The sequence below is a fragment of the Sus scrofa genome, chromosome 16 (assembly GCF_054392235.1).
Source record: "Sus scrofa isolate SSC_HxYL_T2T_F1_AM1 chromosome 16, Sscrofa_HxYL_maternal_Yorkshire_Landrace_v2.0, whole genome shotgun sequence".
Classification (NCBI taxonomy): domain Eukaryota; kingdom Metazoa; phylum Chordata; class Mammalia; order Artiodactyla; family Suidae; genus Sus; species Sus scrofa.
Window position 1 is genome coordinate 62,037,811 of NC_139398.1, and position 22,818 is coordinate 62,060,628.

A 22,818-nucleotide genomic window follows, 5' to 3' on the forward strand; every position below is an offset into this window, starting at 1 on the left:
ATGTGACAACAAAGCGGATGATCATGGTCAGCAGTGACCAAAGCTGAATGGGGCGAAGCGGTCTCGGGGAGAACCAATGGAAACCAGGCGTGCCCAGGAAGATGGCCAGCCTGTCCTGCTTCTGTAAAGGAACAGCGGGCTGCCTTGGAACTGCATCCACCCGATGTGCTGCGATGACTGGTTCTCGAATGTCCATTGGATGCTCATTGTCACAATGGCTATGAATTGGTTTAACGGAGAGTAAGTACTGGAGTTCCCATCATGGCACAGAGGTTAACGAATCCGACTAGGAACCATGGGGTTGCGGGTTCAATCCCTGGCCTTGCTCAGTGGGTTAAGGATCCAGCGTTGCCGTGAGCTGTGGCGTAGGTCGCAGATGCGGCTCGGATCTGGCCTTGCTACGGCTGTGGCGTAGGCCAGAGGCTACAGCTCCGATCAGACCCCTAGGATGGGAACCTCCATATGCTGCAGCAGCGGCCCTAGAAAAGGCAAAAAGATAAAAAATAAATAAATAAATAAATAACAGAGAGTAAGTGCAGTTGGACCTTGAGCTAGGTCCAAAGGACTGCATAGAGCATTATGGGTTATTTTTTAACTTATCACATTGAAGTATAGTTGATATACAGTGTTGTGTTGATTTCTTCTGTACAGCAAAGTGACTCATATGTATATATTCTTTTTCATATTCTTCTCCATCACGGTTTATCATAGGATATGGCATATACTTCCCTGTGCTCTACAGGAGGACTTTGTTGCTCACCCATCCTATATATAATGATTTGCATCTTCTAAGCCCAAACCCCAATCCATCCCTCCCCCATACCCCCTCCTCCTTGGCAACCGCAAGTCTTTTCTCTTGTCCATTACAGGTTATGTTGAATGAATGAATGAATGAATGAATGAAGAAAGGAAAGAAAAAGGAAGGCAGGGAGAGGAAAGGAAAGACGGAGGGAGGGAAGGAGAAAGAAAGAAAGAATGGAGGGAAAAACAGAGGAGGGAGGGCCACCTGCTACATCAGACAAGTCACGCAGTGTGTCACTAAGTAGCCCCGGTGCCCTGGGAGGGAGGGGGTCTTTACTTGTGTTTTGCAGGTGAGGGAAGCTGGGCTCAGACATGAGACCACCTTGTTTGTAAAGGTGGAGCAGAGCCTTGAACTCAGCACCGGGTGACAGGCAAAGTCATCCATTTAATTAGTGAGCTGCTACAGTCTAAAAACCTGGCCAGAAAATTACCTCCCGTCTCTGAATTTACTCCTGGAAAGGACACTTAAGTCAACCCACTGCTGCGGACTTTAAAGCTGATACTAGGATTTCCCCAGCCTGACCATGACAGTGGCCACATCTCTGCTGCTGCACCTCCAGGATACAGGTCCTGCCCCCCTTCCCCCTCCCCCTGCCCCCAGCACACACATCTAGAGCCCCAGAGTGTCCCAAGCAGCTCAGGCATGGTCCTCTTGCCTTCTGGCCCAGCTGCCTCTCCAGGCCCACTGTCACTAAGTCACTTCGTGCCCTGGGCCCACATTGGCTCTGTGGATGCTCCAGTGCCTGAGCTGAGCATGCAGGACCACATTCAAAACAGGCCGAAAGGACCCTGGCCACTGCCTTCCCCAGGCTCAGAGAGCAAAACCACTTCCTCATTCTCCTCCGGTCACAACCAACCAAAAATCTCACGAAATTGACTCCTGAGGGGTCTGCCCGGGCCTTTCCCAAACAGGCCCCGGCTTGTCTGAATTCCAGAGTGGGATCAACAAGAATCCTCACCCTCCAATTCAGTTTAGGAAACAATTTCCTACTGAGTCTCTCCAATAAGCTGCAGAATAATCCCATGAACTTGGCAGGAAAAATGTTCTTTCTCCTTTGCAAATGGGGAGACGGAAGCGGAGAAGGTCAGATGGGTGGAGGGGTCAGGCTGGACCCCTATCTTCTGAGAGCACGGCTCCCCCTCCTCCTGTGTGGCCCCCCACCCCCCATTCCCTCCTTGGAGGCTACTGGCCACAAGGATGAGTCTGGAGGCACCTGCATCCCAACCCTGGCTCCAGAGTAAGTTCCCTCAGCCTTGGTCTTTGTCTCCAAAACAAACGTAGGAAATGTCTCTGTCTCTTAAGGCTCCTGTGAGGAGCAAATGGAAGAATTCCGACAAAGAACAAACCATACTCAGCCCCTGACACACAGAAACTGCTTGCCAGCCATCAGCTGTTCACAAGGATGGGTCAGAGGCAGTGACGCCCCCCCAACCGAAACATCCAGCTTTGAACAGCCATTCACCCTCCACTGGAGAAAATGCTCCATGCGTGACCTCAAGTGACATGATCGCTATAAAATGGATATAAAAATACATCTTTCTGGAAAGGATTAAACAACAACAAGCGTGATGACTTCTTTGGAAATTCTGACAGGCAAACCAATTCTGATTGTCATCACCAGCCGGGAGGCTTCTCTGCAAAGACATTTTGGGACGATTTTCTTAAGTATGAAGAAGAAACAAAGACAACCCTGGTTGACGGAGCCCCCCAGGATGGGTCGAGCACAGGGCGAGCACCAGCCCCTCCAGGCCTCAGAGGGAACCTTTCCCTTCCGGAGGCTGCCATCTCTCCCTCCGCAGGGCCCCCAGGCCAAGTGGAGAAACCAGAGTCCCAAAGTATCCCCCTAAGTTGGCTGTGCCTGGCTGGCCACCTCTTTAGCAGACAACGGCGCCCTCTGCTGGCAGAATAGAGACATGGCTTTAAGGAGAAGGCGTCACGCCTCAGGCCTCGAGGCCTTTAAAGCGAACAACAATAAGGCATTTAATGCTAATAATAGAAACAATTACAGCGACCGTGATGATAACACACAGAGTAATAGCAAGAATGACGTTACAAGGAGGAGGAGGAGGAGGAAGAATAGAGACATTTATGGAGGCTTTTACCTTAATGCCCGGTCCCAAGCTAAGCATTTTACAGACGTGATCTCATTTTGTCTTAAGTACTAGCATTTTTTTGTCAACTTGCAGGAAAATAACTGCAGTCCAGAGAGGTTAATAAACTTGCCCCAGGGTGAAGATGGAGCATGAGTTATACCCTCTGCCACTGCCCTGCCCTGTCTGACTGGCCTGCTTTACTGACATCCCACTTAGAGCCCTGACCACGTGGTCAATTTTGTCCCTTGTTTATTTAGGCCGCTGGCATGCTGGGTGCACTCAGGGCAGCAAGTGCGCAGTGGGACCCAAAAGCAAGGCCCCAGGTCGCCAAGGTTGCCAGATTTAGCAAAGGAACATATAGGATGCCCAGATAAAACTGAATTTCAGGTAAATGACAAGTTTTTGGTTATAAGCAGAGCCCAAAGTTTGCATGGGACATACTTGTGCTAAATACACAGACATACATACCTGCATACATGTGTGTGGGTGTTGTTTATCTAAAATTCAAGCTGAAATAGGTGTCCTGTATTTCATCTAGCCCCTCTCCCCAGATTAGATTTGGGTTGGAATCTCTATCCTATCACTTCCTAGCTGTGTGATCTGTGTCATCTTGGGCCAATTATGTAACCTCTGAGTTTTATTTTTTGTTTGTTTGTGTTTATTTGTTTTGCCCTTTTTTAGGGCCGTACCCATGGCATGGAAGTTCCCCGGCTAGGAGTCCAATCAGGGCTACAGCTGCAGGCCTACACCACAGCCACAGCAAGGCCAGATTCGAGCCGCGTCTGTGGCCTACACCACAACTCACGACAATGCCAGATCCTTAACCTGCTGAGTGAGGCCAGGGATCGAACCTGCGTCCTCGTGGATCCTCGTCGGTTTGTTCCCTCTGAGCCACAATGGGAACTCCTAACCTCTGAGTTTTAGATGCTGCATAAGAGAAATAATATCTGCCTCCCATTGCCATCATGATAATGTGATCTCCTCCTACTAGAAATTAATTCCTGGACACCTCACATAATCTCTCATATCCTTGGTATCCTCAGGAGCCAGGCGGGCCCAGGCTTGGTTCATTCAGCAGACACACGTCAGGGCCCCGGGTCAGCTACTGCGTGATCCTTTCATGCTTCCCCCGCCGCTCACCCTGGCTCCCAACACCATGACCTCACCGCATTGTGTCTAAAGGCAAGAAGAAAGGGAATTTCTAACCCAGCCAACTTTCCTTCGGATCTCATCGTTTAAAATTGGGCCAAGAGAGGTTGAACAGCTGGCACTTTCAGCCTTACGAGTAGAAGACAGTCTCTTCAAAGAAAAGGCAAGAAAAACAGTCATCAGTCAAGAGCAAACACATCATACTCGTTCTTGGCCAGGCATTGTCCTAGCAGTGCTGTAGCTGTTCGTGCATTTAACCCTCGTAAGAGAAGCATATTAACCCATTTTATAGATGCCAAAATTGAGGGGCAGGGGAGTCCATGGGGGTCTGGTGGTTATGACTCAGCATTTTCCCCACTGTGGCCAGGTTCAATCCCCGGTCTGGGAACTGAGATCTCACATCAAGCCACTGCAGCCACAGCCAACAATTTATATATTAAAACAAAACAAAACAAAAAAGTGAGGTCCAGAGATGTTAAGGTTGCCACCTGACCAGACTGGCAAAATATCAAGGGGCAATATGGGGATCTGAATGCAGACAGCCACCACCAACATCTGGGAGCCTGGCGTTCGACCCTCCTGCCTCTCAGCAGCAGGGCTGCCCGTGCTCTTGTGTCTCTCTTTCTTGATGCTACGTGAGGCCTGGCACAGAATGCCATCCTAACGCCGCTGCTGAGGACAAGGGCTGGCTTCACCAGAGCCTCCTGGGAAGTATCAAGGATCATTGGGATTCAGGCTTCCTCTCCCCGCTCCATCTCTCCCACCCTGGTGTGTGATGACATCACGAGTTCTCTCCCACCCTGGTGTGTGATGACATCACGAGTTATCCCCGCAAACACCTTATTCCCATGGAGAAGGATGCGGGATGATGAGAAGGTGGGTGCCTGTGGAATTCTCGCCTTGGGATCTGGACCTTGTCCCTGCCTGCTTTGTTCTCATGAGTTACTGAAATGTGTGTTGATGATGAAACAATTCGATTACAGAAGGAAGGCCCAGGAAATGCCATATGAAACACATGCACTGTTCTTGAGACTTTAGGGGAGTTCCCATTGTGGCTCAGAGGGGTAAGTGTCCATGAGGATGCGGGTTTGATCCCTGGCCTGGCTCAGCGGGTTAAGGGATCCAGCATTGCCACAAGCTCTGGCATAGGTCACAGATGTGCCTCGGATCTGGCGTTGCCGTGGCTGGGGCTGTGGTGTAGGCTGGCAGCTGTAGCTCCGATTCAACACCTAACCTGGGAACTTCCATATGCCACCGGTAAGGCCCTAAAAAGAAAAAAAAAATAGGCTTTGGGGTCTCATTTCTGAAAACGATTGTTTCAATTATTTTACTTATTATTTATGTATATGTGTGTTTACTGTTCATTAGCACTTATGGATAATTCTTTTAAATTATTTTTAAATGTAAAAAAAATTTTTAATTTTTAAAAAATATTTTGTGCAGTATAGTTGACTTACAATTTTGTATTAGTTTCAAGTGCACAGCCAAGTAAATCAGTTATACATATATTTTTCCCATGTAGATTATTACAGAATATTGAGTGGATCTCCCTGTGCTATATAGAGTATTATTAGCACTTATTAATGTGTAGTTTTAATTGTTATTGTTGTTTACATGGGTTAAGTTTATCAATGCTTACTGCATTAGAAATGCAAATGGATACATTTATAAAACACTTCTTTTAACCCTCATTTAAGTCCATTGCATTTTTTTCGGCCATACATGCAACATGCAGAAATTCCCGGATCAGGGATCGAACCCAAGTCACAGCAGTTTCAATGCTGAATCCTTAACCAGTAGGCCACAGGGAACTCCAAAGCCCATTACTTACCATAACAGATCTTCATGAAAAATAATTTTGCTTTTTAAAACAAAAAAAAATTTAGTGAAAGGGTGACATCAATTTCTGTGCAAAGTTCTTTAATGTCTGGCTTAATAGAAGACAGCTGGGCTCTCATATCTGCTCCACATTCAATATGTTGAGATATATTGGCTGAAGAATAGAAAGAAAATCTGGTCTCACACAAATATGTAGTTGGAAAGGTTGGGTTGTTTTTTTTTTTTTTTTTTTTTTTTTTCTTTTTAGAGTCATACCTGTGGCATATAGATGTTCCCAGGCTAGGGGCTGGACCAGAGCTGCAGCTGCCGACCTACACTACAGCCACAGCAAGACCAGATCCCAGCCGCATCTGCGACCCACATCACAGCTTGTGGCAATTCCGGATCCTTTACCCACTGAGGAAGGCCCGGAATTGAACCCACATCCTCACAGAGATAATGTCTGGTCCTTAACCCCCGAGCCACAACGGGAACTCTGGGAAGAGTATTTTAATAGCCTTTTCTAGATAATTGTGAATGTTCATCTTTGATTTTACACCCCAAATGGATGAATGGTGCTTCCTCAAAGGTTAGCTGCAATTTGGAATCTGAGAGCATACTATTGAATTTCTTTCTCCTCTGTTAGATTGAAATTCATTGCTTTCTTGCACAATTTTGTAATATCCTACAATCTTCATTTGGGAATCATCGACTCATTGAGTCATGCAGATCTGCCAAATCTTGGCACATTTCATTTCAAAATATCCAAAGAGCACATTTGCTAACGAGACCACATGTCTTATCAGAAGAGTGTTTAGTTATTGGAAAACCGTCAAGCTCGTGGTGGTGGACATGAACGTTCTCATATCGAAATTTTTACTTGCAAGTTCAAATTTCACCATGGGTAACAAATAGCGTCATGCTCCCCCTTGAAGTGACAAGCATCACTTCAGTCTGGATAGTTCGTCATTTGTGCTTTCAAGTGAAATGCTTGTCAGAGAAAAAATGGCTAGTTTAGCTCAAAAATTAACAAAGTGTTTTTCTTCAAGGCAACGGTCATACTTGAGTCTGTGACAAAAGTGCTTCATGCATGCTTCCTATTTTGCCAAGCAGAATAGTAAAAAGTTGTATAGGCAAGGGTTGAGACAATACAATTAATGATTTATATAGCTTCATCCAGACATTCATCAGTGAAAATGGATGTTTTTATTTTTTTTAAACCCATGAGTGCCTGGTGGTGGAGAATACAATGATGGCGGCAGCAGTTTCATGCCACCCCCTTTAATTTCTGCTTGGGGCTGTACTTTATCACTTCTGCATTCTTTTTTTTTTTTTTTTTTTTTTTTTTTTTGCTATTTAGGGCTGCACTCGCGGCATATGGAGGTTCCCAGGCTAGGGATCTAATTGGGGCCACAGCTGCCGGCCTACCCCACAGCCACAGCAACGCCAGATCAGATTTGAGTCTGCAACCCACACCACAGCTCATGACAATGCTGGATCCTTAACCCACTGAGTGAGGCCAGGGATCGAACCTGCAACCTTATGGTTCCTAGTCAAATTCATTTCCGCTGTGCCATGATGGAAACTCCATACTCCTGCACTCTTGCTGCAAACAAACTCTTGGTATCAACAAAAAGAGTATTCCCATGAAAGAGGTTTAACCTTTTAACTTCCCTGAAAGGAAGTCGGGTGCCTCAAGGTCTGCAGACCACACTTTCAGAACTGCCATCTTGGAATCAGTAAAAGGGAATCAAGAGGTGGGAACAGCCGGGGAGTAGAGAATGATTTTTTTCTTTTGCCCCCATGATACCGTAGAGATGCTTCTGAGCAATCATAGAGTTCTCTGGAATCCACTTTGGAAACCACCCAAGGAAAGGCAAGAACAGGGCTTTGGAATACTCATAAATGGATATAAACCTTATTCCCAACACATATGCTGTGTGGTTGTGGACCAGAAGGTTAATCTCAATGGGCCTTAGTTTTCTCAGCTGTTGAGTGGTGATAGTAATTGCCATCCTGGGTTATTATGAGGATTAAGTGAGATGATAGTCATTAGGGGTCTTAATAAGTGGGTTTCTGCTTAATAAATGGCTATCTACCCTCTCGTACATCGCTGGAATAAATTGAACTACTGGCTTCTCTTCATTAGAGTGGCCAGTCCTTATGGTCACCGTCTGGACCTGGTGGTGTTTCCAGGATTTAAGACTCCTAGGTTCAAAGCCAAAAAAGTCCAAGGTCAATGGGATGGGTATTCATTCTATCTTCTCCCCTCCCTGGACTCATGCAAGCCTGCAGTTCTGTCCAGTTGCAAAGAGTGGACGTTCTCTTCCTTTGACCCTGACCTTGGCCTTTTGACATACAGTGGCCAATAGGATATCAGCAGGTGTGATGCAAGCCAAGGCTCATTAAAATGTGTGACATTGGAGTTCCCATCTTGGCACAGTGGTTAACGAATCCGACTAGGAACCATGAGGTTTCAGGTTCGATTCCTGCCCTTGCTCAGTGGGTTAACGATCCGGCGTTGCCGTGAGCTGTGGTGTAGGTCGCAGACGCGGCTCGGATCCCGCGTGGCTGTGGCTCTGGTGTAGACCGGTGGCTACAGCTCCGATTCAACCCCTAGCCTGGGAACCTCCATATGCCATGGGAGTGGCCCAAGAAATGGCAAAAAGACAAAAAAAAAAAAGAAAAAAAATGTGACATTGTTTCACAGCTCCTGAGTGCTATGTTCTGTTTGATTTACTCCTTTTTTTGTCCATACCGTCTCAGTTTGGATACTCTCTGTTGATATATCCTGAAGTTCACTTACTCTTTCCTCAGTTGTGTTCACTTTTCATTTCTATGTATTCTTTTTTATGACTTCTCTCTGCTAAAATTCCCCATTTGTCCATGCTTCTTGTCTGCCTCTTTTGCTACACCCTTTACCATATCAGTCATGGTTATTTTCAAGTCCCTGTCTAATAGTCCCAACACCTGGTTCTGGTGATTGCTTTGTTATTTGACATTGGTTTTTCTTGCCTTTATGATAAGTCCTGTGATTTGGGGTTGAATACCAAACATTGTTTACGCAAGAATAGTAGCAAGTGGGAGTTCTCGTTGTGGCTCAGAGGAAACACATCTGACTAGTATCCTTGAGGACACAGGTTCGATTCCTGGCCTCCCGCAGTGGGTTAAGGATCTGGCCTTGCTGTGAGCTGTGGTGTAGGTCACAGACACGGCTCAGATCTGGTGTTGCTGTGGCTCTGGCGTAGGCCAGTGGCTACAGCTCCGATTTGACCCCTAGCCTGGGAGCCTCCATATGCTGCAAGGGCAGCCCTTAAAAAAAAAAAAAAAAAAAAAAAAAAAGAATAGTAGCAAGTGAAGCAAATGGCATTTACACCTGGAAATAGCATTTCTCTCCTACTGTTAGCTGTTGGTATGGAGAGCTGAATTCATCTATTCCTAGTGCAGCTGATGGGGCTTGGTTGTTGCAGTGTACCACAAGCTCCGAATCCTTCTAGCAGGGGACTGCGGTGACCATGCACTCAGTGTGCAGCCTGGGGCTCTGGAGGGTGTTTCTCGGTGTCCTTCCTCCACACTCAGTGTCAGTATCTCTAAATGCATATTCTATAGAAGGGGGGCTCTCTCCCCTCCCTCATGCTTGGGTCTTCCTATTTCGGTGATTTGGGCATTTGGTTAAATTGCCTTAAACGTCAGCCTGGTTGTCCCATCCAGGGTAAGTGAACACATCAGTCTGTCCCTGGAGATTTAGCAGAAATGAATGAACATTGCTGAGATGGAGTATTTTATTTGCAAAAAGTTGGTTTTCTAACTCTATCAGTCCTCCTGCATTTATTAGCTTTGATTCTTCTCAAAAGAAGAATATTCTTTCATCAACCATCTGCTTATCCTGAAATATAGTCTGTAGGCAAGATAAATGTTCTATTCTTTCCTTTTATTTATCAATTTTCAGAATAATAAACCAGCACCATAGCAACCTCAAAAAGTAAGAAGTAGTATCGTAATGAACTCAAAGATTGTATGCATTGGCTGTATACGCTGCATTACAGCCATAATTCTTCCTGATACTAAAATGATCCCCTCTTTAGAAGGGGAGGAGCCTCTCACATTGGCTCCTCTCCTGTCCTGGAAATCTTTGGTAGCTTTTCTTTCTTTTTTCTTTTTTTTTTACTTTTTTTGGGGGTGGGGGGCACACCCATGGCATATGGAAGTTTCCAGGCTGGGGGTCAAATAGGAGCTGCAGCTGCTGGCCTACACCACAGCCACAGCAACATGGGATCCAAGCCACATCTTTGACCTACACCACAGCTCATGGCAGCACCAGATCCTTAACCCACTGAATGAGGCCAGGCATCGAACCCATGTCCTCAGGGATACTAGTCAATGTCGTTACCAAGGAACCACGACGGGAACTCCTTTGATAGCTTTTTACTTTCATCGTGACAAGCTATGCCAGATTTGTCTTGTACATTTCCTGCCTCTGACGTGGACACACACACACACACACACACACACACACACACACACACACGCACACACATGAAGTCCCGAGCCAGACTGTTTCCTCACAAGACTTTATAGATAAAGAAACTGAAAGGTGGGGATGTAACACGACTTGTCCAAGGTCGCACAACCAGGGAGGGGCTGATATAGCCAGAGGATGCAGCTCCCAGTGCCAAACCCATGTCATTGCTGAAAGAATATATTCATGACACTTGTTGACGCTGGTAAGAAAGATCTTATTCAAGGGTGGGGGGGTCACTGCAATGGGGTCTTAAGTGCAGCACTTAAGAAAAAAAAAACTAGGGCTGCCTCTGCTGAGAAGCTGCGGAGTCAGCCTTGAACTCCACTTCCTGAGCCTGATGGTTCCAAGAGAAGCCCAGCCCTCCTCTTACTGATTGAACCAGAGTTTGGAAAACAGCAATGGGAGTTCCCATCGTGGCTCAACGGTTAACGAATCTGACCAGCACCCATGAGGACGCAGATTCCATCCCTGGCCTTGCTCAGTGGATTAAGGCTCTGGCGTTGCCGCGAGCTGTGGTGTAGGTCGCAGACACAGCTCAATCCTGTGTTGCTGATCCAGCTGACACCACAGCCGCAGCTCAGATTTGACCCCTAGCCCGGGAACCTCCATATGCCACGGATGTGGCCCAAAAAAGAAAAAAGAAAACAGCAATGGCCCTGTTATGCTCTCTTTAAAGGCACTGATGAGCTCATTATCTTTCCTCTTCATTCCCACTAACCAAGTAGAATTAAAATGGGGGAGAAAAGCACAAAACGATTTGCGTCAAAGACAAATTATATAATACCCAGCAACTGAGTTAACACAAAAGATACAGTACTTATATGGATAAAGCTTTGCAGTCTTATTGAAGTTATAAAATAAGTCCTAAATAAGCAGAAAGAAATGTTACATTCCTGAATAGGAAGATGAAATATCACAAATTCTTACCATGCCAGTTTGGACCGCAATACTTTTTGAAAAGGACAGTTATTTCAAAGGTCTAATGAAAGAACAAATGTCAAGAAAATGCAAAATATTCCTGAAGAGGGAAAATATTTAAACTGGCTATAAAGCTGGCATAATAAAAACAGCGTGACATTACCACAGAGACCAAAAAAGCCTAATTAAGGGACAGAAAAAGTGCACTAGAGCATTGAGTAGCAAGGGGACACTGGTACAGGGCAGAGTATTTGAGAATACATCCACATTCTCAAAGAAATTTAGTATTTAAAATGATGGCATTTCATTGTAATGAGAAATATATAGTCCTTTACATATGGTGGAGAACAATATCTGGGCCATATTGATCACATAACATACGTGTGTGTGTTTCTTCTGTTTTCTTGCACAGCATGAGAGAATTCCCAGGCCAAGGATCATGCCAACATCACATCAGTGACAACACCAGATCCTTAGCTTGCTGAGCCACGAGGGAACTCCAATCATACATTGAAAAAAAAGAAAAAGATTCAAGATGAATTCAGAATCTAAATGTAAAAAACAAAATGAAAATAACGGAAGACATCCTAGGAAAATACCTTTGAATGGAAATTATCTAAAACAAGTCAGAAAAATATATGCACTACTATACATGAAATAGATAATCAAGAAGGATCTACTCCATAGCACAGGGAGCTGTACTCCATATTTTGTTATAACCTATAATGGAAAAGAATCTGAAAAAGAATGTGTGTATATATATTCAGAAACATGTATAAGAATCACTTTGCTGTACACCTAAAACTAACACCACCATGTAAATGAATTCTATTTCAATAAAAATTTAAAAAAATAAAAATAAAACAAGTCACAGAGTTCCTGTTGTAGCTCAGCCAGTTAAGTTCCTGTTGTGGTAGCCAAGAGGATGCAAGTTCGATCACTGGCCTTGCACAGTGGGCTAAGGATATGGTGTTGCTGCAAGCTTCAGTGTGGGTCACAGATTCCGCTTGGATCTGGCGTTGTCGTGGCTGCGGTGGAGGCCATGGCTTACGGCTCTGATTCGACCCCTAGCAGGTGCGGCCCTATAAAAAAAAAGACAAAAAATAAGTAAATAAATAAAATAAAATAAAATAAAAAGTCAGAAAAGCCAGGTGCTTCAACAGGTAGGGGAAATAGAGTTGACTGCACAACACTTAAATTTTTGAAAAACAAAAGATACCACAATCAAAATCAAAAAGTTTGGGGAAAGCATTACATATGGGACACACAGACTCAATTTTTTCCCCAGTGTATGAAGTCCTATAAATTGATAAATAAAAGGCAAATAATGCAATCCAAAATGAGCAGAAACTGTGAAAAAGCAAATCCTTTTCTTGCCCTCGGGGAAATGCAAATTAAAATAAAATGTAAAATGCAATATTGTTTTCTCCCATTAGATGTGCAACATTCAAAAATACTGGTGAATCTGGTGCTGATTTGGGGAAGTAAACTTTCTCATACAAGGATGTGGGGTTCATTTTGGAAGGAACTCGGGGGAAAAATATGGTCACCTCATAAACATTTACCTTTTGTCCCAGGAATCCCAGTCTTGAACATCTATCCACTAGATATAAAAATACATGTAGGGAGATGCGCTGAACTTGGAGGCAGAAGAGGAGGAAGCCACCCAGATGTTCCTGGGACTGGGGAGCTGAGAATAAATTGAGATAATCCCTCTCGGGGATGGGTGTGCACCTGTTACAGAGCAGGTGACCTAGGGAGGTGGCCAGGATCCTTAAGTAGAAATAACGATGTGTGAGGCACCATCTCATTTTTGGTTTAACAAAAAGCCCCTAAAGACTTGAATGTATGTATGAACACGGAGGAACACTTAGGAAGCAAAACCCCAAGCCTTCTTGGACCTGAAGATGCCACAGCCTCAAGCACAAGGGACTCCTCCAAGCACACTCATAGCATTTGCACCACAGAAATTGGGAAATTTAGGGAGTTTCCGCTGTGGCTCAGTGGGTTATGAACCCAGCTAGTAGCCATTTGGATGCAGGTTCCATCCCTGGCCTCACTCAGTGGGTTAAGGATCCAACTGAGGCATAGATTGCAGACACAGCTCGGATCCAGCATTACTGTGGCTGTGATGCAGGCTGGCAGCTGCAGCTCTGATTCAAGCCCTAGCCTGGGAACTTCCATATGCTGCAGGTGCAGCCCTGAAAAACAAACAGTCAAATGCTTCATGTTACAGTTCTATGCCTTAGAAGCCAGTCATTAAACTTTTACCAGCATGTCGCTGCCGCAAGGGGAACCGGCACTGTCCCCAGAAGCTCCCGCTCAAACACCTGCTTATTCCTTGCACCATGAAATGCATGAACGCGGATTAATTTTACAGCATACAGAAGACTTATCCAGGATCCATCCAAAGAACGCCATTCTTTCTGGAGGATTCTGGGGTCTGTGCAGCCTGAGCCACTGCACCAGGGGCTATGCCGCATCTTCGTCACTGGGGGGCGGTGTAGCCACAGCCAATTCGCCTGCGCAGCCTGGAAGAGCCTGGGTGCAGCTCCGCAGTCTCTGCGCCCACCTGGCAGCTTCTCAGCCCCCAAAGGCCCTGGGCCTCTCCCCTGGGAGTGGAGGAGGAGAGAGTTGAGAGGACTCAAACCATAGTGTCCTTAAACCCAAAGAATGTTGATTTCAAGTATGGGGCTAACACTACGAGCCACTCAGCATGTTGCCATTGAAACCATAGAGTTCCACTTAGAAGCAGTGTGACTGTAATTGCACTCCGTGAGCCTCAGTTTCCCTGTCTGTAAACACAGAGGATGATAGTATTGACTTCAGAGGGCTTTGCGACGATTAAATGATATGATATTTAGAGAGCTCAGAATGGTGTCTGGCCCATGGCGAGCCCTCAGTGATGTCGGCCACTGTCACAGTTTACAAGGTGCGTTGACAATCTCATCCTGGGAGGTAGGTACTATTATCTTCCATTGCACAGAGTAAAACCCCGAGTGGCATGGAAGTGCTGGCCCAAGGCTGCACAGTGAGTGGGGATTAGCAGGGCCTCAATCTGGTCTGGATGAAGCCACAAAGCTCTCCTCCCTGCCTCAGCACAGCAGAGGCGATGGAGAGAGAAGAAAGTCTGCAGGCTGCGCTGGGGCCTGAGCCACACCCTGCTTCTGTCCCCACCCCACCCCTGCCTCCACTGGGGTGGGCCCCCTGGAACTCAGCTTCCCCTCTCTGACTCCATCCTTGTAAAATGAGATTTGCAATCACAGAGTCAGCATGTGATTCAGGCACAGGAGTGTAAGGTGCCTCATAACAAAGAAGCCATCCCTTCAGCTCTCCACGCAACCTCACATGTGCTCCAAATGCACGAAAGGTCAGGCAACAGTGTGGAGTGAACCTAGCAGGCTCCTGTCTGGGGAGGGAGAGTGGATGGAGCCTGAGGTCTTCCTCTGGGCACGACATTGCTACCTGGCCTTTAGGGGACGGGTAAGGCACCTGCCAACACCCTCCTTCCATCCTCCCCACCAAATGCTCACACACATACATGCATGCGCACACACGCATGCATGCACATACACACATGCACACACACACATGCATGCACACACAACGTACAACGCACACATGCATGCACACACACATGAATGCAAACACACAATGCACATACACACAGGCATGCATACACAACGCACATACACAGGCATGCACCTACATACACATGCACACCCACACAGGAGGTGCCAGGTCTTCAGTTGTGAGGCAGCATCTTTCCCTGTTACTGAGCAACAGAGGAGGTGCCTGTCAACCTGGAGCAGCTCTGCGTGACAAGAACTGTCCCACACCTGACTACAGCAGGGGTACTGAGAGGAGGGCTGATCTGAGCCTCACCTAGGCTTAGGAGATTGTCGTGCCCAAGCCAGACCCTAGGCGCCCCACGTTGCCCACCTGGAGAGGCCACCTGGCTCGGAGATTCACAGTCAGGCGGCCACATCAGTTCCCTGGCTCTGTTTTCTCATCTGCAAGTGGGGGGCAGTGGCAGCCCCCTCACCATGCTGCCAGGCCCCATGGGGCTCTGCAGGGAGGGCACCGAGAGGAGTGCCGGGGCGAGTGAGGGCTGTGGGAGAGTCCATGCTGACGTTCCCATGGCTGATCCTCACGCCTCAGCTCGTGGCTCCGGCTCCATGCTGAGGATCGCCGCTCCTCTGCAGCGTCTCATCCTAAAACGGTGTTCAGGGACCTCTCCTCCCCCGTGGTGCTGCCCTGATGACTGATTCGGACAGAGACACCAACCGGCAGCATAAAGCCTGGACGAGACCCTCCTCCCACGCCCCGCCCGCTCTCCATCCTTTCAGGTGCTGGGGCCCAAACCTCAGCTCACCCTTGACTCTCCCTCCTCATAACAAAGAAGCCACCCCTGCCCCCGCTCCAGGCAGTCAGCAAACGCAGCTGTACAAACTCCAGCCTGACCACCGCTCACCCCACAGGACAGACAAACTCTCTGTGCAAGCACAAGTTGTTTTAGCTTCCTGGGGACCAGCGGTCCTTTAAAATAAAAGTCAGATCCCATCTTTCCCCTGCATGGAAAGATATTTTATTCCCACTCAGACTTACCTGGCTTCACTGTCTGCCCCTGATATATCCCCCACCCCGCTTCTCCCCTCCCCTTGGCCTCAGGTACTGGCTTCTCCTCTGTCTCTCAAACACTTTGCACCTTCTGTTCCCTCTGCCTAGCATGCCCTTCCCAGATAACCACCTCTTCTGGTCTCTGCTGACTACCCTCCCTCCCCACCCCCCGCCAGTGACAGAGCTACCATTTCCTTCCACATGACAGCCACACTCTTCTCCCCACCTCCTGGAGACCCACCATCCTTCACCCTTCTGTCTTGTTCTTTGTAGGTCTCATGGCCATGTGGTGTTTGAACACTGTGTGTGTGGGTCCTGACTCTGCCCCTCTCACCTGTCCCAGCTCTGAGGGGTCAGGGACCTGCCCCCCAGGCTGTAGCCCTCAGCAACGAGCCAGCACTCAACAAACACATCCTGAACAAGTGAATGGAGAGGAAGGAAGTGAGTGAGTGGGCGAGGATGCCAAAGGGGCTCCGTTAACCCTGGTGTTCTCTCTAAGGGGCTGGTTCAGAATCAAAGATGTGTCGAATGCTCCTGTGCCCTGCCTCCTCTCTGTATCCCAATTCCTCCAAAAGCCCACTCACCGCTCCTCCTGAACGTGGTTGAATCCTTACTCCTGAACTTATTCCCAACATACTGGTGCTTGGAGTTGAGTCAAAGAATTTTCCACCTAAAAGAATCCAACTGCCTGCCCAGAAATGCCACCCTGGACGAGTTCTGGCTTTCGTCTCAGAAGGCAGACGGGTCCAGGGGAGATTCAAGGCTCTGTGGAGACAATCCTGGGCTCAAATTCTGAATCTTCTTTCTCCAATCTCTATAATGGGCATGACTGTGCACCTGTCTGGCCTCAGTTTCCCCCATGGATAATGGGCACAGTGTTCCCACACTCACGGATGGATGGCTGTGATGGTTAGGCGGGGACTGAGCCCTTGGCAGGGGTCAACCTGGTAGACACTGTCTCAGACCTGCTAAGACCAGCACTTAGGGGACATGCAACAAATATCAGTTCTCTTTCCTCCCTGCGCCCCCACCCCCACCCTCTGTGGCCCTACTTTCCATTCCTCTGTGGAGCACTCGAGAGCAGAATAATACAACTTGCCCAAGGTGATGGAGGGAGTTCTGTGAAGCTGGAGCTGGATGAATCTCAAATCCCTGACTCCCTACCCAGGACTCACCCACCACCACCCACAGAAAGTGTTCATTTTTAAAGGCTGAAAATAGGGTTCCCCGGGTAACACTGGCGGTGATGATGGAAAAAGGAGCCCAACCGAGCTCCACGCTTGATGAAGTCGCCCAAGAGGGGGATGGTGTTTATTGAGAGCCTCCTTCTCTGTAGCAGGTCCTTTGGCATAAATAACTTCATTGGATTCAAGCCTAACACAGCCCCCGGGAGTGGGGCCTTACTATACCCATTGCACAGAGGGGGAATCTGAGGCTCCAGCAGAGGCAGCCCCTTGCCTAAGGACACACGCAGTTTATAGACAGCAGAACTCAGATTCAGATCCAGGTCTGTCTAAATCCCAGCTTTCCTTACCTTGTCCATCTGCAGTGCTGAGTCCCCCAAAGACCTCCCCTCTCCAGCCACATCCACCAGGGCTGTGATGCTGCTTTTTGATTTCCCTTATGGATTTGAGGGGTACATGCCTCACCCCATAACAGAAAGACAAAGGGAAGGAGACATCTGTATGGAGCTGGGCTGGAGATGCCTGCTGAAGGGAAATTCGTAAGTTGAAGTCCTAACCTCCAGTGTCTCAGAATGGGACTGTGTTTGGAAATAGAGACCTTTTTTTATTCAATTTTATTCTTTTCATTTCTCAGTGAATTTATTACATTTATAGTTGTACAAGGATCACCACCATCCAGTTGGAAATAGTCTTTAAAGAAGTGATTAAGTTAAAATGAGGCCATTAAGGTGGGACTTAATCCAATAAAGTGCATGTTCTTTTTTTTTTTTTAATCACATCTGTAGTTGTATAATGATCATCGCAATCCAATTTCACAGGATTTCCATCCCACAACCCAAGCACATCCCCCCACCCCTCAAACTGTCTCCTCTGGAGACCATAAGTTTTTCAATGTCTGTGAGTCAGCATCTATTCTGCAAAGAAGTTCAGTCTGTCCTTTTTTCAGATTGCACATGTCAGTGAAAGCATTTGATGTTGGTGTCTCATTGTCTGGCTGACTTCACTTAGCATGATAATTTCTAGGTCCCTCCATGTTGCTAAAAATGCCAGTGTTTCATTCCTTTTAATGGCTGAGTAATATTCCATTGTGTATATGCACCACATCTTCTTGATCCACTCCTCTGTCGATGGACATGTAGGCTGTTTCCATGTCTTGGCTATTGAAAAGGGTGCTGCAGTGAACATCAGAGTACATGTGCCTTTGCGAGTCGTGGTTTTCTCTGGATAGATGCCCAGGACTGGGATTGCTGGATCAAATGGCAGTTCTATGTTTAGTTTTCTGAGGATCTCCATACTGTTTAAGCCACTAAGGTGGGACTTAATCCAATAAAGTGCATCTTCTTATAAGAAGAGAAGATGAGGGCACAGACGCACAGAAGGAAGGCCATGTGAGGTCACAAGGAGAAGGTGACCTTTTGCAAGAAATCACACCTGCTGTCACCCTGATCTTGAACTTCGGCTCAGAACTATGAGAGAACAGATTTCTGTGGTTTAATCACCCACTCTAAGGCACTTGGCATGGCAGCGCCAGCAAATTAATTAGTTCATGCCCCCACTCTTGCTTTTGTGTCCGGTAGAATAAGAATTGAACAAATGGAAGAAGGAAGCAGTGGCCACAGCGTAAACCTGTAGCAGATATCGGCTCCAGAAAGAATTTAATGAGCATGTATCCATGTCCACACACAGCCCACAGGCCAAGGCCTAGGATTACGCTCAGGAATTCCTAAGATTCCTGTCAGCGCCAATATGGAATTTGCTTAGGAACAGTGTTTGGGGGTGTAGGGTAAGACCCTGAGGGCAGGTGCCCCGGCAACAAAAGGTATTCTCTCAGCTGATGGCTGGGAAGAATGAGGGACAGGGAGGAAGGGCGACTTTGAGACCCTGTGTGCTGAGACACTCTGTGCCTGCCTCCCACTCCCGAATCTCCTATAAAATCCTTTGCAAGCTCACAAAATGGTGCATGAGTCGACTTAGTTTGTTTGCTTTTGGCCTTGGTGTGCAGCAGCTTGATGTGGAATCTCAGTTCCCAGACCAGGGATGGAATCCCTGGCAGTAGCTGTGAAAGCACTGAGTCCCCTCCATTAAAACACCAGAGTACTCCCCTCAGTAGCCCGGATCCTTAACCCACTGCAGGGAGCGTGGGATCGAACCTGTGCTCTCAGAGAAGCAATGTCCGATGGTAACTTGCTGCTCCACAGTGGAAACTGACCCCCTGAGTAGACCTCCTAATGGAACTTGTGAAGGAGATGCAACCAGGGTCAGGATGAGAAGAGCTCATCAGTTGATGCAGAGGCTGATGTGTGTGTGTGTGTGGTGTGGTCGGGAGGGAGGGAGAGGCTGGGGGCAAGAAGGCCTAAATCAACAGCCTCTGCCGCTAGTGCAGGAGCGTCACCCATCACCCCACGATCTCATGAGACAGGTATGGAAACTGTCCCCATTTTACATAGGGGGAAACTGAGGCTCTGAGTCGGCTTACAGGTCACGAGCTGATGTGCTAGGAATCAAACGGGCTCCGAGGCCCCGTCCTGGCGTCGTGACCTGGAGCGGGCGTGTGGGGGCTTCCAGAATTTCTAGCTAGCCTCCGAGAGAGCAGAAATCAGAAAACAAAGGCAGCGGGCTCTTGGGCTGAGCGGGGAGCAGCTCACCACCAGGGGGCAGCGCGCGCCCGCAGGCACCTCGGGGGCTGCCTTTGTCCGGGTGAGGCACCTTCCCGCACCTCGCTCCCCCGCACCCTGCGGGCGGACTCCACCAACCCTGCGCCCCGGCAGACCGTCCTCTGCCTCGCCCTGCCCTCCCTCTTCTCTTGCAGGCAAACTGGATTTCTTTTCGTCCGCCAGCGCCTGGCTCCAATATCTTTTCATCGTTTTCTCTTTCTGCATCTTCTGCGCACAGGATGGCTGCTCCCGAGCCGCAGCCCAGCCCTCCCTCCATCAGCCCCACTAGGTCTTGAAGACACCTTCCTCTGCGCACTGCTGTGTAAATGTGGAGTCCAGCGTCCCCATGTGGTCCAAAGTGAGCCCAGAGGCCCGTCCGGGTGGAAATCTGAAAACTGCAGGCGCCTCCCGCCTGTGAGAGCAGCGAGGACCTGAATCCTTCCTGCTGATCGCAAGGGCTGATCTGTTTATGGACCAAGTCCTCGGGACAGGACCACCCCCGAGTCACGCCAGTTCCCCCAGGCCCAGCTTGACGCCTGCTGAGCAATCCCTGTGTGGGTTCCTGGGGTGCCTGGACCACCCCCCAACCCCTGCATTCCCGTGGGCGTACCCATCCTCCTGCAGCTGGCTTTTCTCTTGGTGTCGGGGTGCCTTGCTGGGAGTGTTTTATAAACCCAGAGTGAGCCCCACACTGGAGAAGATTATTTGGCAATCAACCCACTGATTACTAGCATCCCGGCCCAGGCAGGCTGGCTCCAGTGCTGGTCCAGTGTGCGGCCCACCCCACCCACACCGCAGCCCTCCCCACATGCAGACACAGAAGTCTCTCTGCTCGATCTGCCCTGAACATTACCCTCCGCTGGATAGCCTTCTTTATGTGCATCTCTTCGTTTCACCCTCAGTCAGCCTTGCAGAGCAGAAACGCATCACCCATTCCGCAGATGAGGAAACCGAGGCCCAGAGCAGAGGAGGGATCTGCAAGCTCCATGGGAGCCCTCACAGAGCTGTTCCTCCTGGAACCTGCCCACCGCTCTTCCTCCTGCCTCCACCTTCACTTCGCTGCTCTCATGGCTCCCCATCCTGTTTCTTCGGAGGCTCCAATACACATCTTCTTTCTCATGGGACAGTTACTGACGCGGCCCTAAAGAGCAAATAGTAGTAGTAGTAATAATAATAATAATAATAATAATAATAATAATAATAATAATAATGTGTCGAATGAATGAATGCAAACTCAAAACAACCTCTAGGAGTATGTGAATTCATCCCCACCGCCCCCATCATCCCCAGGGCATGGATGAGGACTCCCAGGTTCCACAATGTGGGGTGGTCTGAAAAAGAAGGAATATTCCTCATCTACACAAATCAGGACTTCTGTTAAAGTGCATTTGGTTAAAGAGTTTAAAACATGAAATTACGTGTCTGTGTGCTGAAAATACCTTGCATGCTTTTTAAAATTAATCGGTGATTATTTATTTTTATTTTTTTACTTGAAGTAGTGTTGATTTACATTGTTTCAAGTATATAGCAGAGTGATTCAGTTATACACACACCTGTTCTTTTCCAGATTCTTTTCACTTTGCATGTTTTTTAACTCTTTTTTTTGGGGGGGGGGGGGCATGCCTGTGGCACATGGAAATTCCTGGACCAGGGATCGAACCCACACCACAACAGTAACCCCAGCCACAGCAGTGACAACCCTGGATCCTTCACTGCTAGGCCACCAGGAAACTCCCACTTTGCATGGGTTTTTTTGTTTGTTTGTTTTGCTTTTTAGAGCAGCACCCCCGGCATATGGAAGTTCCCAGGCTAGGGGTCAAATCAGAGCTACTGCTGCTGGCCTACACCAGCCACAGCAACTCAGGAGCCAAGCCTCATATGTGACCTACACCACAGCTCATAGCAACACCGGATCCTTAACCCACTGAGCAAGGCCAGGATCAAACCCATGTCCTCATGAATCCTAGTCAGGTTTGTTAACACTGAGCCATGACAAGAACTCTGCTTTGCATGTTTTAATTACAGAAATATTATAGACTATCGGATCCTGTGTTGCTGTGGCTCTGGTGTAGGCCGGTGGCTACAGCTCCGATTAGACCCCGAGCCTGGGAACCTCCATATGCTGTGGGTGCGGCCCTAGAAAAGGCAAAAAGACCAAAAAAAAAAAAAAAAAGAAAGAAAGAAAGAAAGAAAGAAATATTATAGACTAAAACAGTCATCTTAGTAAAACGCCTCTCAACAAAACACATGCAGACAAAGGTGAGGAGGCAAGAGGGCTTTGGAGTGTCCCTGTTGCTATTATGTTACCGTGCGTGGGGGGAGCCTAGAGCACAACTCGATCTCAGGTCCTGGAAAGGAGTGAGGTGGGCACGTGAAAGTGGCGATAAGGTCTGGTGGGGTCTCTAGAAAAGCCCAGAGCAGAGACCTTGGCCACAGCGGCAGCCCTGCCCATGTTGCCAGGTGCGGAAGCAGGTCCAGCTTGGCCAGATGATCCCGCTCGGCTTAGAGAGTCAGGACAATGGATGTTCCTGTGAAATCTCTCAACCCTTCGATGTTGCCAGCCAATTAGAAAAGAATTAAACACGGAGTGAGCCAAACCAAACACATCTGTAGCCCAGCCCAGCCTCGAGGCTGCAGCACGGCTGCCTCCAGCTTGTTCATTCAAACTCCAGGCTTTCGTGTCAGCCAGGTTCGGGCTGGAATCCTGCCTCTGCCACAGAGAGCTTACCTGGGCAGCTTGCCTGACCTCTCTGAGCCTCAGTTTCCTCATCTGTAAAAAAGAGGTATGCATGCCAACCTCATGGTTGGCAGGGGCATAGATGACAAAGCACATGGAAAGCGCCCAGAGCAGGGCTTAGTGCAGAAGAAGCTGGCTGTCATATGTTCCTTGTTGGAATTCCCACTGTAGCTCAGCAGGTTAAAAACCTAATGAAGTCTCCGTGAGGATGCAGGTTTGATCCCTGGCTGTGCTCCGTGGGTGAACGATCTGATGTTGCCGTGAGCTGCAGTGTGGGTCACAGATGCGGCTCAAATCTGACGTGGCTGTGGCTGTGCTGTA